This window comes from Sorex araneus, chromosome 9 (assembly GCF_027595985.1).
Source record: "Sorex araneus isolate mSorAra2 chromosome 9, mSorAra2.pri, whole genome shotgun sequence".
Taxonomy (NCBI): domain Eukaryota; kingdom Metazoa; phylum Chordata; class Mammalia; order Eulipotyphla; family Soricidae; genus Sorex; species Sorex araneus.
In genome coordinates this window covers 7,971,029-7,987,979 of record NC_073310.1, presented here as the reverse complement: position 1 = coordinate 7,987,979, position 16,951 = coordinate 7,971,029, and the positions used below count along the sequence as shown (strand labels likewise).

The 16,951-nt window shown below is 59.2% G+C and overlaps 1 protein-coding gene across 1 annotated transcript in view; it reads right to left on the bottom strand.

Annotated features, from left to right (window-relative positions):
* FBXW8 (F-box and WD repeat domain containing 8) overlaps nt 1-16,951 on the bottom strand; it is an 86,590-nt gene that overhangs the window by 32,132 nt on the left and 37,507 nt on the right. The window lies entirely within an intron of this gene.

The following is a 16,951-nucleotide window of genomic DNA, read 5'->3' as shown; positions in this document are numbered from 1 at the left end:
GACATGAATGTGTTAGTCACAAAAACAACAACAACACAGAACTGACATGTAAACCTAAAGAGGAAAATAAAAAGGTGAAACACTCACAACCAGAACAACAGAAATCAAGACTGAAATGTAAATACCACTTTTCATCGACTGATTTGATCAAGAGGCAGCATGATTTCATAAAAACATTTCGCTGCTGAACCGAAGGCTCCTTCGGTTGCTGGCGGCGTGTAAACAGATTCACTGCTGTGGAGGCACCGTGGGAACACGGAGCCGGTTTCCATTACAAATGCGTGGAGAGTGTCGCTGTCACCTGAAGGATGGCAGGCCGGCGAAAAGCCCATCTCCGGAGACCACTTAGCTGGTGGCATCTCCAAAGCCCCGAATTTAAATAAAACGAACAGCGAAAGAGAGTGAACCTTCCGTAGAAGCTACGTGAAAAGAGACAAAATACACTGTCTGGTGGGGAAAAGAGAAGGGAGCAGCGGCAGCGCTTCATGTTACTTTTGGGGTGGACGGGAGTGGGCGGGGGGACTCCCACTGGCAATTTTCAGTCACCTGGGCCTGCCCCTCAATGCAGGAGCCCGAGGATTACCCAGACACCCTTGGGGCAATGTTGCTGGGCCACTTCAGGCTGGAGCTTGCAAGGCATATGCACCCTATTTATTTTTTGGGGGGGTCACACCATCGATGCATAGGGGTTCCTCCTGGCTCTGCACTCAGGAATCCCTCCTGGCAGTGCTCAGGGGACCCTATGGGATGACGGGGATCGAACCCGGGTCAGCTGCATGCAAGGCAAACGCCCTCCCCGCTATGCTATCGCTCCGGCCCCTCAAATTACTTTTACGCTTTGAAAACCGCACCGGGACAAAATCTATGCATGGGACATCCTGGCAGGATCCCCGAGGAAGGAGTCCTTGGCACTTGGCCGCTGGGACTGCACGAGGCACTCGAGCATGTGCAGGGGCCAAACCCTCGGCCTCACACCCACGAGGCTGCAGCCCGGGGCCTAGGGGAGGGGGGAGGGGCGGGGGGAGCTGCCGAGGGTCTCCAGACCAGCCGTCTTCTCCGTGACCGCTATGCAGAGCCTGCCCGGTGAGCACAGCTCACCTCTGCCCTCGCTGACCTCTCTCTGCGGCGCCTCCACGGACCCGGGGCTGACTGTGCAACCGCCTATTCCCACGGGGACGTCTTCCTTCCTCGCAGCCCTTCCTCCTTTGCTCGCGCCTCACTGCTTGTGAAGCAGGTGGCGCTTGGAGCGCGAATCTTCCTAGTGTTCGGCGCGAGGCAGGCCCGTGAGGGGTCCTGGCTGGCAGCTCCCGAGACTTCCCACCTGCCCACGCGCCCAGCAGGTGGTCAGAAGTCACAGCAGACGACAAGCGCCCGAGCTGGACGTGGCTCCTGATGCAGTCACTGCGGACCCCCTGGGGAGGAGGGTACACTTGGTGGGGGGGGCAGAGACGGCCAAAGGCTCTACCACATGTGTCTCCCCCCACCCCTGGTGAGGCTTGTTCTGGCAAATTCTTTCCATCCGACACAGGAGAAACAGAGAAGCTGCAGGAGCTGGGGAGAGGCTTAGTCCTCACAGCCAACAGCGGAGAAACCCGAACCGGGGCTCGGGGCCCCGCCCGTCTTCTCCCGACTTGGATCACTCAGTTCCAGTCTGGGAAGGAACCGCATCACGCTTGTGGGTCAAAGAGGAAGTCCCAGGGGCTGGAGCGATAACGCAGCGGGAAGGGCGTTTGCCTTATAAGTGGCTGGCCTGGGTTCGATCCCTGGCATCCCATAGAGTCCCCTGAGCACCACCAGGAGTGATTCCTGAGTGCAGAGCCAGGAGGAAGCCCTGAGCATCCTGGGTGTGACCCCCTACTCACTCACTCCCTGGTCTCTAAAGAAAAAAAAGAAAGAAAAGAAAGAAAGAAAGAAAGAAAGAAAGAAAGAAAGAAAGAAAGAAAGAAAGAAAGAAAGAAAGAAAGAAAGAAAGAAAGAAAGAAAGAAAGAAAGAAAGAAAGGTTCCAAAGGATTCGACAGCTGTCGTCCAGAGCCCCGGGGCACGCGGTGACACGGTGATGCCTGGAATGTAGCTTCGAAGGCAGAGGCGTGGCCGAGAGCCTCAGAACAGGAAACACGAGCGCCCTGAGCGTAAACGACACAAGCCAGGCCACCCACACAGCCCCCTCGAAGCGCACTGGAGCCTGGCCGGAAGCGCCTTCCTCGTCATCCACCGAGTCCCGATGCCACCGGATCCCGTTCCCCGGCACAGCCACATGCAGCAGAAGCCCCGGGCCCAGGCAGAGCATTCCCAGGGCCGCCCACGGACACGTCTCGTCCTCTTGAACGCCTCCCCCATCACCGCCTGGGTCAGATTCTCAGGGTCAACGCTGCCGCCGCCACCATCTACACGTGCTTCAAGATGGCTCGGAAAACGGAAACGAAACCGTCAGGGCCATCGGGACCACAGGGTGAGCGAGCCCCTTCCTCGACGGGACGCGCTGCCCGGCTGAGTGGCCCCGGCTCTTGGGATGCTGTGGCGGGGAGCAGAGTTCCTGCCTCTTTCCCTTGCGTGTGACGCGGCACCTGAGGGGGGTCGCCTGGGCAGCAGAGAGAGGCGGCCCCGGACTCCTGACCGAGGACAGGTCTGAGCTGCCCTTGCTGGTGGCGGTGTGGGGTCACGCCCAGCAGTGCTCAGGCCTTACTCCTGGCTCTGCACACAGGGACCAGTCCTGGTGGACCGGGTGGGGGGGGCAGGAAGGGGGGATGCATCTGGGATGGCGGGCCTCGAACCTGGGTCAGCCGCGTGCAGGACAAGCGCCCGCCCCACGTGGTGTCTCTCCGGCCTCAGGAGCTACCCTCTGCGCCCTGCGTTTCCTACACCTCCACTGAAGCTCTGTCTCTCTCCTCCCTGCTCCTCTGCCTTCTCTCGGAGGGTTCGAGTCACCTTACAGGCTGATTCCCTTGACGTTCTTTCCTAGGCTGACCGTCACGGGCAGGGTCTACGTCCGTCCTCACGCACTGCTGAAGGGAGTGACAGCGGCTCCCCCACCCCAAGCACGCCTTTGTGCTACTGTTCTGTACTTTCTGTTCCTACGTATGCCAGAAACCCAACATCGATTGCTCTGTGTGTGTGTGTGTGTGTGTGTGTGTGTGTGTGTAACTTTGCCCTTGTCTTTATTTATTTATTTATTTATTTATTTATTTTTGCCCTTTAGGTCACACCTGGCGATGCACAGGGGTTACTCCTGGCTCTGCACTCAGGAATTACTCCTGGCCGGTGCTCAGGGGACCATATGGGATGCTGGGAATCGAATCCGGGTCGGCCGCGTGCAAAGCAAATGCCCTACCCGCTGTGCTATTGCTCCAGCCCCTGCCCTTGTCTTTAAAAGAAACCCAAATAATAAGGGGCAAAGCCACGTGTGTGTTTGCTTGCTCGGGTGAGTGCTGCTCTCAGTGAGTGCTCTCCCCGCCTCACGCTGAACACTTCAGAATCCTGCAGCCTTCGAAAGATTTACAGTTTCACGGAGTAACTGCACGGCTGGGCCGTGGACCGCCCCTCCCCAGACACACGGGCAAGGTGGGCGCCGACAGACAGGGCTCCCGGGGAAGGATGCATGAGTGGAAGCTTAATCTCGTAAACGGCCAGTTCCTTACAGCGTGGTGACTTACAGCCTCGAACTGCTCAGCGCGGGCAGTGCAGTTCAGTTGGAACGATCAGTCCTTGAATTCTAAGACGTCTGAAATATTCTAGCTGATTGACATCCGTGTTTAACGCTATTTAACCCAAAAAGATGGAGCTGGAAAGATAGTTCAGTGGGTAGCGCCCTTGCCTTGCATGCCACTGACCTGGGTTCAATCCCCGGCATCGCCTACGGTCCCCCGAGGCTGCCAGGAGCGGTTCCTGAGTGCAGAGCCAGGAGGATCCCCTGGGGATCGATGGGTGTGGCCCGGGCCCACGAGAAATCAGCTGGATGACATCTCCAGGCAGTGCTGACCACGGGCCTATTGGGGCCAGGGAACTCTCCGGGCACCGGGGAAACCAGACGCAGGGAACAGGCCCCGCCGAGCGGGAGGCTCTGGCTGCTGCCCTGCGGAACAGGAACAGGAACCGCCTTCCAGGCAGCGAGGAAACGCAGCGCAGCAAAGACCCTCGCAAGGGACAGCTTCCCTCCTGGTCCAGGCGTCCCCCGGGCGGCTGAGCCCGGCCCACAGCCGAGGCCCGGCCTTAGGGAAGAACAGGGCTAAAGGTGCTCACCCTGCCCGCAGAAGTCTTTGGCCTCTGGAAGGCCGTGACAGAGGACGGGGGCCTTCTCCTGCCCGGGCCGCACGCCCTGGACGCTTGCTCGCCCCTGCCACCTGCTGGGTGCCTGTCTGGGCCGAGCCGGGCCCCTCGGCAGGACTGAGGGGAGGCTGACACTCGGGAACGCACCGAGGGCCACCCCACACGCCCTGCAGTGGCATCCTTCTCTCGGCCCCACCCCGGGGCCCAGCAGGTCCCCCCAGCCCCAAGCCTGCAGCGCCCAGCAGAGGCCACAAGCTGGCCCACCCCCGTGGAGGACGCTGCTGCCCTCAGCTTCCTAGCAAACAGGCCCTGCCCGATACACCTCTGAGCCAGTGACCCCAGGCCTGGAGCCGTGGAAGCCAGGGTTCCCGGACCCTTTAGCTTCACGCTGATGCGTTTCAATTTGCACCTGGCCCTGAGGAGGCCACCCAGGGGGTCTCATGCACAAGAAACCACAGGGAGAGGAGGTGAGGGCTCTCCGGGTTCAAGGACCCGGATACAGGAGGGCGCGGCCGCCACTGGTCCGACCCCACAGGGCGGCCTCGGCCCGGCCCCACCCGCCAGCGCCTCCACCCTGACAAGTGGCAGCAGGGCTGAAGGGGCAGCGAGCCCGCCCTCGACGGCGCCGTCATTAACGATGACATGAGTAACGAGGGCCGGTCCTCGGAGGAGCCGCGGAGCCCGGCCGGCAGCTGTGGACGGGCGGCCATGCCAGTGCTGCCCGCCCCGCCCCCCTCCCCGAGGAGGCCAGCCAGAGTGTGGTAATGAAACAGCACAGAGTGGAAATGGGATCTAAATGAGTTTAAGCTGATTTATGCGCGCTTTTGTAAAGATGACTCGATATCTGTAAAGTACGACCACTGTGAAATAATGCCGGCCATCCTTAAGACCTCCGCCTAATGGTACTTGCACGGAATATTTATATTCCTCGTCATGGGAACGAGGACCATAATGGATACCATTTTTGTTTTATTAGGGATGCATATTTAAATTAATCTGCTATTTGCCTAAACAATTAGCCGCTTCTGTTTGTGCGCACAAAGCCAAAACTGCAATTAGGCCTCCATCAAAAAGCCCAGTCCCAACTAAAACTGTCCCGGAGGGCCCCTAAGAGCGCAGAGCAGGACTTCCCAAAATTACTTTTTAGCATAATGGTAATTATGTTAATTGCCTGAAAGGTAAGTAACTGCCGAACGGTTTCGAGAGGAGAGGCCCACTTGGCCCTGCCCCTCCCCCTGCTCCCGATCACGAACCGTGGAACTGAGAAGCGGTTAACGGTTCATAAAGCCCTGGACCGGTCACCGCTCCCTCGAGCGTCCGTCTTGTGGCTTCCAGCGCTTTCTTGATTACGACTGATCCGAGGTGAGAGGCTGCTGACCCCGCACAGGCTCGCCCCATAAGCACCCAAGGCTTGGTCTCAGCTTCGGAGAGTCAAACGGACGGGCTCGAGGAACTGCAGCTGGGAGCCCTGGATGAAGAGGCCGGTGTGGAAACCCAGACCCCCTCCACCCCGCACAGAGGCACGAGCCCACGAGACAGCGAGTCGGAGGCAGAAGAACTTCCGCAGCCCTGGTAAAGCGTTCAGTTGAAAGGAGGACTCTCCTACATCACCGCCCTTCCAAAGCGGGGCCCCTTCCTTTGTGCTGGCCACACCGTCTAACCGCACACTGGACGCGGAGAGACGGCCATCTCGGGAAAGCGGAAAAGGTTCTGCGTTTGCCAAAAGGGGCAGCCAGCCGGCGGGAAGTCGAAGACGGGCGCCAACTGTGGAGGCCCCGGGGCAAGCGATCCCGAGTGACGAGAGCATCAGAGCGTGCGAACCCCCTGCCGTGAGGTGGCTTGGGTCAGTGGTGACCAGACTCGAAAGCACCAAAGCAGAAACTGGGTCGTGAAGAAGGAGAGACGAGTGTGCGTGAGTCTCCAGTTCGAAGCAAAAGGACATCGTCAAGGGGCTGGAGTGATAGCACAGGGGGGAGGGCGTTTGCCTTGCACGCGGCCGACTCGGGTTCAAATCCCAGCATCCCATATGGTCCCCTGAGTACCGCCAGGAGTAATTCCTGAGTGCAGAGCCAGGAGTAACCCCTGAGCATTGCCGGGTGTGACCCAAAAACCAAAAAAAAAAAAAAAAAAAGGACATCGTCAAGACAACGTGGACAGGCGGGAGCAAGCTAAGAGTGTGTGTGTGTGTGTGTGGGGGGGGGGGTGCCGTTGTGGGTGTTGGCCGAGCAGAGGCGTCTGCAGCCGGCACAGGGCAGGGCCTTCTGAGGCCAGGAGGGAAAGGCAAGGGACGCGGGGCTGCTCCTCCAGAGGGGGGCGGGGAGGAGCCCCACAACGCGAGCGCGGCTTCACACTCGGTAGCACAAGTCACTTTGTTCCCTGCCGAGTGACAATCGCACACTCGGGGGCACCTTGAAGGTCCAGAGTGCGGAGGCCTGGGTTCGATCCCCCGCACGGCACGACTTCCTGAGCGTGACCAGGAGAACGCACGCCTCGCTCCTGTCTCCCGCCAAACAGGGCCCCGCCCGGGGCTGGGGTGGAGGTCCAGCAGGGAGGGCGCTGGCCTTGTGTCCGGCCCACCCGGGTTCTGCCTGGGGCACCACGGGAGTGACCCCTGAGCGCAGAGCCGGGAGGAAGCCCTGGGCAACACGGCACGGGGACCAAAACCCAAAACAAAGGTTCCGCTCTACTACTGAGTACTCTGGCCAATGAGTAAGGGCCGAAATTCCCACTCAACCTGTGAGTGTGTCCACTTCCCCTCTCACTGCTCTCAGGGCTGCGACAGGACTTGAGGCTGCGTGGTCAGACACACGCTTGTTTAACGTCATCCCACCTGCACGAGGTCACGAGGACCGGGGGACCCCTCCAGCGCTCTGCGCTGTTCTTCTGGATCCCAGGGAACGTTTCTGTTCTGGAAGGAACCTTAGGGCGCGTGGGCAAGTGGTCTGAAATCAACTTTGTCCCATGTGCTCGGAACGACAATGAGAATAATCAGAAAATGAGATTTGATCTCCCCCTCCGAAACTGAAACAGAACAAAACAAAAAGCCCTTGGCTTTGAAGTCAACAGCCGTCAGCCCACTGTTCTTTTGGCTTTTTGGACAGCCAGCTCTGCCTGTCCTCCCGTGAGCCAGCCTGCACTGCGGACGCAAAGCGGCTTCCCTGTAAACAGCAGAGACAGAGCTGGTGTCGGGACCAACACTCGGTGCCACACAGTCCCGCGAGCGCTCGCTGTCCGTCCAGGGGCTTCTCTCTCCCACGCATGTGCCTGTCGGTACTCGGGGAGACTCGAGGGTTCCTTTCCCGACAGAGGACCCCCCCGCTGCTGTGCGGACTGAGCTCCCCCCACTCTCAATCCCTGCCCCCACCCCTCACTGTGCATCACTTCCGGGCTCTGTCCTGGCTCCTTCCCTGGCCAAGTGCTGGCAGCTGCTGGACCCCGGGTCTCACCTTGCCTCAATTGAGGGGGCCCGGGCGGGGCACGAGGGTCCCACCCCGTGCCACTCACCCCCATGCCACTCACACAGGCCACCCAGCTGAGGGCTAGTACGAGGAGAATGCAGTCCCGGTCACCTCGTCTCGATGGAAGACCAACGCTTCTTAATTTTCCACCTGGCACAGATTTTCCAGGTTCTGAAGAAGTTGCAAGAGTCTGAAAATCCATGTCCAGATCCCAGCAAGGTCCCTGGGAGTCAAGAAACCAACCTGGGGGTGCGGGGCGGTTGGCTGTCTCTCTCCCGGCTCCTTCCCTTGTTGGGGGCGTGTCTGTGGCCAGGGAACCTCCCCGCATGGCTGTGGCCCCCAGGACTGCATCTCCCAGCTCCAGGGACCAAACCCTGAGCCCTCCGCCTGCCAGCCTGCGCCCCCGCCCTCGCGGTGACCTCCCTGCCCTCCGTCCTGCTCTCGAGGGCCGGGGCCAGCCCCATCAGCCCCAGTCGCTCTGTGGAGCGGACTCCAGGTTGGCTCCTGCACTGTTTCCCCTGGGCTAGCCAGATCGTCAAAGGAGTAATTCTGAGTTGTTTTTGTTTGTTTGTTTCTGGATCAGACCCAGGTCCCAGGGGTGCTAGGGACCGGGCGGAGCTGGGGACGGTACCCAGGTCTCTCGAGTCCTCGCTCCAGTATGACTCGGAGCTCTTGCTGCATCCTGTCACGGAATCCGACCACGTGGCACAGAAGGTCCGTCTGTCACACCGCAGTGAAATCTGACCCCCGAAGGGCTGGAGAGACAGCCCCGCAGGCAGGGCACCTGCCTTCCAGCTGGGTGCCCGCCGTGCACGTGGCCGCCCTGCACACAACGCCCAGCACCCTGCGTGGTTCCGCAAGCCCCCCGGACTCATCCCTGAGCACAGAGCCAGGAGTCATCCCCGAGAAGAGCCGAGCGTGACCCCCAAACCAAAAATACAATAAATCAATATAAACTAAATCTGGTCACTTTCTTAAAACGGTACCTGCCTGGGGACTTGGCTGCGAGGTTCCACTCTCCTCCTTCTCCAGCTGATGAGCACTTAGAGGGGAGGGACGTCGAGCCAACAGCAACCCAAACCCTGATCCCGGATCTCTCATGTGCCAGCTCTAGCGCCAACTGATCTTTTGCAAAATATCTGAGTCAGCCATGATCATCATGACAGTCAATTAGAGATTTTTTTTTTTTTTTTTTTGCTTTTTGGGTCACACCCAGCGATGCTCAGGGGTCACTCCTGGCTCTGCACTCAGGAATTACTCCTGGCGGTGCTCAGGAGACCATATGGGATGCTGGGAATCGAACCCGGGTCGGCTGCATACAAGGCAAACGCCCTACCCGCTGTGCTATTGCTCCAGCCCCAATTAGCAATTTTTTAATTCCATGATTCTTTCTACATTTATTGGGTGATAATTAGATTTTTAACTGAGTATTAGGGATTTTTTAGCTGATTATTAGGGATTTTTTTAGCTGATTATTGGGGATTTTTAACTCCATGATTCTTTCTACATTTATTGGGTGATAGGGATTTTTAGTTGATTATTAGGGATTTTTTTTAGCTAATTGTTAGGGATTTTTAAATTTCATGATTCTTTCTAAATTTATTAGGTGATTATTAGGGATTTCTAGTTGATTATTAAGGATTTTTAACTGATTATTAGGGATTTTTTAGCTGACATTTTTTTTTTTTTGCTTTTTTTTGTGGGGGGATCTCATCCGGCAATGCACAGGGGTTCCTCCTGGCTCTGCACTCAGGAATTACTCCTGGTGGTGCTCGGGGGACCATATGGGATGCTGGGAATCTAACTCAGGTCAGCTGTGTTCAAGACAAACGCCCTACCCGCTGTGCTATATCTCCAGCCCCCCTTTTTAGCTGATTACTAGGGATTTTTAACTCTATGATTCTTTCTACATTTTATTAGGTGATCATTAGGGATTTTTAAATTCCACGATTCTTTCTACATTTCCTAGCAGACACTCTCCTGTGAGGAAGCTGCTCCAAGTCTCCTCTCACCTGCGGGGTCTTGTCGGTTCCCGTTTCCTCACTGCATCCCGATCTGCTGTCGTTTGCACTGACGGGCACCAGGGAGGGCCCGGGGAGGGGGACACCTCAGACCTTTCTGGCTGTCAGAACGTTGCAGGTGTCTGAGGGAGACTCCGAGAGCGAAGGGTGGGGCAAAGGTTTCAAGCAAGAAGTACTGAAACTTGGGGCTGGAGCGATAGCACAGCGGGTAGGGCGTTTGCCTTGCACGTGGCCAACCCGGGTTCGATTCCCTGCATCCCTTATGGTCCCCTGAGCACCGCCAGGAGTAATTCCTGAGAGCAGAGCCAGGAGTAACCCCTGAGCAACACCGGGTGTGACCCAAAAAGGAAAAACAAAAGTACTAAAACTTTCCCAAAGGAGAACAGGGGAAAGAGGCCTCCGGAAGCAGCCCCCACCCTCCCCAGCCTCCCATCCCGACCGTCTCCAAGCCCAGTGGTGAGCGCTCCTGGACATTCTGCTCTGCTGAGGGAAGGAAGGAGCCTGTACACTGTGTCTGGCCACATTCCCCATGTGGGGTCGACCCCAGTGACAAGAGGCAAGAGAGGGCAGCACGGCTGCGGAAAAACTAACATTCATTCCAACAGAAAATAACAAAGAAAACCTTAAAGATGCCTGGTGCTTCATATTCCACAAGTGAGTGCAGTCACTCTGTGTCTGTCCCTCTCTTCCTGACTCATAAAGTGAGAACGGGAGACTAACACCCAAGGACAGTAGAGATAAGGGCCGGGGGGATCACTCCACATCTTGGAAGCAGCCTCACATGCTGGGGGAAAAGGCAGCTGGGACGGAGAAGGGAGCACGCAGTGAATGATGCCTGGAGGGCCAGCTCGGGATGGGAGATGCGCGCTGAAAGTGGACTGTAGCCAGATACGGTGGTGGCTGAGGACCTGTACTGCAAACCATAACACCCAAAAGGACAGAGAGAGTGAAAGGGAATGTGCCCACCACAAAGACAGGAGGGAAGGGGTGGGGGTGGGGGGAGGGACACTGGGACCATTGGCGGTGGAGAACAGGCACTGGCTGAGGGATGGGAACTGAACATTGTATCACTGGAACGTAACCACAGAAGTTTGTAAGTCTGTAACTGTATCTCACGGTGATCCATTAAAAAATAAAATGAATCAAAGCATAAGGAATGCCTGCTGCTCCCATCCGTGGAACGGAAACCGTAGCTATTGCTCCCGGCCGGAGGCGGCTCGGGGAGAGACCTCCGGGCGCGGACAATGGGGAGTGTTCAGAGGAGCGGAGCGCGGGGGAGGACGCAGGGGCGCGGCCACTCTGCCCGGCTCCAGCTGCCCCTCCCGCCGCCCCGCTGGTGGCACCTGTCTCGCCTCTCCGCTCCCCTCCCACGGGGACCATCGAAGTGCTCTGCACCTAAGCCGTGTGTGATCGCGCGGTGCGCCAGAGCGTGGGTTTTCCAGGCGAACTCCGAGAGCAAACGGGACACGGGCTCTGAGCACCCCCCGCCCCCCGTCACTCCCGAGCGCCATGGCGCGGGGCCAGAGGCAGGCGCGCACGAGCAGATGGAGCCCTGGCAGGGCCGGCACTGCCCGGCATCAGCAGCATCTGCTCATTACGCAGAGCCTTCGCCGGCTCTATCTGCTGCTCCAGGAGAAGCATTTTGATTTGATTCATTTCGGGACGGTAACGTGCAACACAATTAGTGGTAAAATCAAACTGGACGGCGGCCAGTGCTGACAATCGGAAACAAGGCGGAAGAAATATGAGGGCAGTGGGTCGGAATTCAAAAAATCACAACTGTGGTGCGCCGGGCCAAATCGCAACCCCTCGGCGGGCCCTCGGCGCTCCTGCGGGCAAGGGGGCTGGAGAGGAAATCGGGGTGACTTTCTCTCTCCCAGAGCCGCCACGGGGTGCCGTGGGACTGCCCCCGACAGCGGGGTCCAGAGGCTCACCTGGTCCTCAGACCCGCCTCTCCCGGGGGGACGCAGACCTGGCTGCTGCCCCCCGGGAAGGAACCAGAAGCGCAGAAACACACGTCCGGGGACTCCGCTGTGGCCCTGCCCAGAAGCAGCGAGTCTTGGACCCCTAGTCTCAGGATCAGGGCGTGGCCCTGTCAGGACACAGACGAGGCCACCCGGGCCAGGAGAAGCGGGATGCAGGGCCGATGGCCGTGGCCCACACTGACCGGTGGGACAGGCCGGGGGTAGGGGGGAGAGTCTGGAAGGAAGAAGCCCCCACCCCATGTGATCCTTGACCCGGGGGCAACCAAAGGACCGGACAGGTGATGACCTCCCCAAACAGACCCTGGAACTGCAGCTGTGGCCCCGCGTGAGGCAGGGACGGGCCTTCTAACGGGAGACACTACGGGGGGAGTGCAGGGGGGTGAGATTTGTGGCCACACCGTCCAGGATGAACACTTGAGTCTCTTCCCGAGTTAAACGTGGCCACATGTTGCGTAGCGATGGGCTGACAGGAGCCGCGACAGAGCGGTCCTGAGAGCGACCACCCAGCCGAGGGACGAGGGCTCCTGCCAGTGGGGTGTGAAGAAGATCCAGCTCCCCGCTGTGCTGTCCGTACGCAGCTTCCAATCAGAAACACGGACACGACCGGGGAGACAGTGCCGCTGGGAGGGCGTCTGCCCTGCACACGGCCAACCTGGGTTCGATCCCTGGCATCCCCTAGTCCCCGAGAACCAGCAGGAGTGATTCCTGAGTGCAGAGTCAGGAGTCAGCCCTGAGCATCGCTGGGTGTGGCCCATAAAAACAAACAAACAAAAGGGCTAAATAGTGAACAGCCATTTTCACCTGCCCTCAGCTCTGGAACAACACAGGACACCTCCTCTCTAACCAGACCTGCGGCGTCTCACCCGCCAGGCTCTCCGAGCCCAGAAGGAACAGAAGGAACCCCAGTTTCTGCCACGGGAAGCGGGTGCTAAGCCCTGCCTCACAGGGGCCCTGCTGCTTGCCACCCCCGGCACGGGCAATCTTTCAAGGCCCGTGTCAGTCGGTAAAAAGGGAAGAGGGAAAGGCCTCACCCCGCGGGAAGCCGTAAGGAAAGCTCCTGTTCAAGGAAGGTGGGGAATACACACACAATCTCACACCTGAAATACAGAAATAATGAACGAAGGGTGAAACGAAAATCACTGTTGGAGAAAGAAGTGGATAAAAAAGGGTGAAGCGTGGGGCCAGAATAGCAATACGGCGGGGAGGGCGCTTGCCTTGCACGCAGCCCACCCAGGGTCTAACCCTGATACTCCCCAGCAGCACCAGGAGTGACCCCCCAGGCCCCGAAAACAAAAGATAAGGGGGAGGGTGAAGCCAAATTTCTCAATGTCTGTGGTTCATTTGAACTCACAACCTGAGGCTGCACTGCTCAGCCAGGCCGTTCGGACACACGCGCAGGGACCAGGCCGGGGCGGAAGAGCACGCACAGTCTTGCACGTGTCACACTCTGGTGTGGAAGAGCACGCACAGCCTTGCACGCGTGATACTCTGGGTTTCATTTCCAGCGCCGCCACGGTCCTCCAGGCCAACACCCTAGGCCCGAGTGGCACTGGGAGTGGCCCAGCACCAGCCCCTGAGACAGGAAACTGCACGCAAGAGGCCCTGGATGTGGCCACAGAACCATATGATCCTCCTGAGCACCACTGGGAGTGATCCCCATGCATGATGCCTAGAGTGATCCCCATGCATGATGCCAAGAGTGATCCCCGTGCACGGAGCCAGGAGTGATCTTCCATCCCTGGAGCCGGGAGTGATCCCCATGGACGGAGCCGGAAGTGACCATGGGCACCTTTGGGTGTGGCCCCAAAAGTAAATAAGCTTTTTATAAAATAAAAACAGCATTAGATTATAGAATTTTTTTAAAAATCACTTATGGGCTAAAAATATTGAAATTACACACAACTACCAGCAAGGAAACAAAGTCCACTTGAAGAACAGCTAAGGATCAGGAAGCGCCGGAGAGCTGGGAAACAGGCTGCTCCCGAGCCCTGTCCTTCCCACCTGAGCCTCAACAGCCCCCAGAGAAGAACAACGGGGGGAGAGGCGGGGGAGGCAGCGGGGGCCGGGGTCTGCCGGGCGGGTGCAGAGCGCTGACGCCAGGCCTGGTGCGCATGTCCCAGAGCTGCCGGGGGTGGCCCTGCCCGGGACCCAGGGCTCAGCACGGGAGGAGAGCTCCGTGCAGGGTCCCCGCGGCCACGAGTCACCAGAGTGTCCTCCAGGCTCCCGGGAGCCCCGCCCCACCCCCAAATCAAACACACTCCAAAGGAGAAACGATGGGAAAGAGCGACGGGCAGAGAAAAGAGTGAAACCAACAGAGCGGATTTAAAATCGGGCTGGCGAGATCGTACAGCAGGCAGGGCCCTCGTCAGGCTCACGGCTGGCCCGGGTTCCATCCCCAGAGGGTCCCGGAGCCCCACCGGGAGTGACCCGAGTGCAGGGCCAGGAGCAAGCCCTGAGCCCTGCCGGGTGTGGCCCGCGGCCTCCCCAAAGAAACAACCCGTAAGTCAATAAAAATTTAAAATGAAAAAAAAAAATGTCCGCGCAAACTCTCAAGGAGAGACAAACGAGACGGGTGCGTGACCGACTCCATTCCCGCCTGCCAGGCCGGAGCGAGGACACAGCCGCCCGCAGGCTCCTGTGACACGCTTGTGGCGGGCCATTTGGCGACACGGATCCGGATATAAAGCACCTGTGGCCTCCCGCCCGGCAAGCGCGCGTGGCTCATCCCGCGGCTGCACTTCTCGAGTCCATCATGATCTCTGTGCGAGGAGATCGCTCGCAGCAGCTCGGAATAACGATCGAATCGACAGGCCAAATGTGCCCGACTGCAGGCCCTGCTGAATAAATCATAGCACAGCCACACAACACAACCGCACGCAGGCTGGACGCACACAAGGACGCACGCCCGTTTTTAAATCTGCTCTGCTGGTTTCCGTCTTTTCTCTGCCCGTCGCTCTTTCCCATCGTTTCTCCTTCCGATTGTGTTTGATTTGGAGGTGGGGCAGGGCTCCCGGGAACCTGGAGGACACTCTGGTGACACGTCTCAAAGTGCTCCCAGCACAAGCCACGAAGCTGTGTCGCCGGGCCAAGGTGGGGGAAGCAGCCCCCGGGCAGGCCCAGGGGGGAGCAGGCAGGGGCTATGCCGCTACTTCTCAGACGCTTTCTTCCACATTTTATATGTTTCCCCCTTCGGTTCTGTTCTGCTTCCATTTAAGCGGCTCATCAGAACCAAAACACAAGTATTGAAAAGTCCATTTGCTTCAGACTAGAAACACCCCAAAACACAGCTAAACACCCCCTTCCAGATATTTATCTTGGACCCTGAAACATTCAAGAAGGAATTTATATCACTAAGGATCTCGGTGATCTTGCTTTTTTTTGGGGGGGCTACATCTGGCCGTGCCCGGGGCTTGCTCTTTGCTGAGTTCAAGGATCACTCCTGGGTACGGGGGACCAAGCTTGCACCGGCAATGTGCAAGGCGAGAGCTCTACTCGCTGTCCTGCCCCGCACCCCATAACCTGGCGGTGTTGCTCACAAGAGCCCAGAAATGGGAACAAGCTGAGTGTCCAATGGGAGGAGTGGGTCAAGATCTGATTTATCGACACACAGTGAAGTACTACTTAGTCGTCTAAAAGGATGGAATCTTGGGGTGCAGGGAGATGGCTTGGCGGGAGTGCAGCCCTCCTGGCTGTGGGAAGCACGCTGACCATGTGTGAGCCCCGGGCCCCACGAGGATGATCCCCGGAACCCTGCACGCTCTGACGCCACACTCGGGAGAGACGAGCGAGGGTGAAGCCTGACTCTCGGCAAGGACACGGACGGGCCCCAGGGCGCGATTGCCCTCCTCGTGGGTGGAACAAGGACCCGCAGAGCAGACCACCCGAGAGGCTCTTAGCTCCAGAAAACCGACCAGTGGTTCCGAGACGGACGGGGGGCTGGGAGGGAGGGGCCGGGCCAGGGAAAGGGGATGGAGGGCGTGGTGGTGTCCAGCCAGCGGCGTGCACAGACACGGCATTACCACACCCCATCACGGGCCAGACCTGCATCAACAGAGTTAGGGAAAAAATAAGACCAGGGGCTGGAGCGATAGCACAGTGGGTAGGGCGTTTGCCTTGTACGCGGCCGACCCGGGTTCGAATCCCAGCATCCCATATGGTCCCCTGAGCACCGCCAGGGGTGATTCCTGAGTGCAGAGCCAGGAGTGACCCCTGTGCATCGCTGGGTGTGACCCAAAAAGAAAAAAAAAAAAAGACCGATGCTGGCAGTGACTCCTGAAGGCTACCTCTCTATGCCGCAAGGGACCGGGGACACGTGACCCTTCCCTCCCTGGTCCCGCCACCACGGGCCTTAGCGGCGGTGGCCGCTGCTCCCTTGCACTTGTGGGGGCTGCACTCTGGCGTGTGGACAGCAGATCCCAGTTTCCGTGGACCTTGGCAGCCCGAGCCCGCGAGCCCGCTGTCATCCACGGGTGGCCTGAACTGCCAAGATCCCTGCCCTCCCCCCGCCCCACCCCCCAAAGCCGCCAACCAGCTCCGCACTTGGTTCTTTTCATTCCGTTCCAAAGAGACAGGATGTGTTGGCGCGCTCAGACGCACCGTTCCCGCGACGCCCAGCGGGCTCCCGGGCCTCAGCTGGGATCCGAGCTCTCTAGTGAACCCCTGGCACGGCCCCCGGCCCCCCGCACGGCCGTGGGCCCCCCTGAAGTGACCACGTGTGACGTGGCCCCGCCTGCGGTCGGGGAAGGCTCTGACAGGTCTCTGGAGCTCAGCGCAGACCGCCCGGGGCGGAGCCGCTTGCAGGGTCCACGGCAGCCGGCTGGGCAGCTGGGCAGCTGGGCAGAGGCGGGCCAGGCCGCTCCCATCATCTCTCCAGGAACCCAATGGCCGGTGGGAAATGGCACGCAGTCCAGGGACAGTGATGGCCGGGCCCCACTCGGACCCCCGAGAGGCCGGGGGCCCTGAGCCGGCGCTGAGGCTACGCTGACCCCTGAGAGCTGCCCCAGGCCCGGGGCCGGGGGGCGTGAGTGCCGGCACACTGACGCGCCACCCCCGGGGCGCGGGGCAGGTGGAGGAACAGGCTGCTGGGAAGCGGCCAACGCGACACCACCTGGAGCCCAGGAGCCCTCGGGGCGGGGTCACGGGCCAGCGCGGCCTCCCCGCGGCCATTCCCGCCAGCGCTGGTCCGTCCAACGCGTCCTTCTCGGGCCACAGAACGAAGCGGTG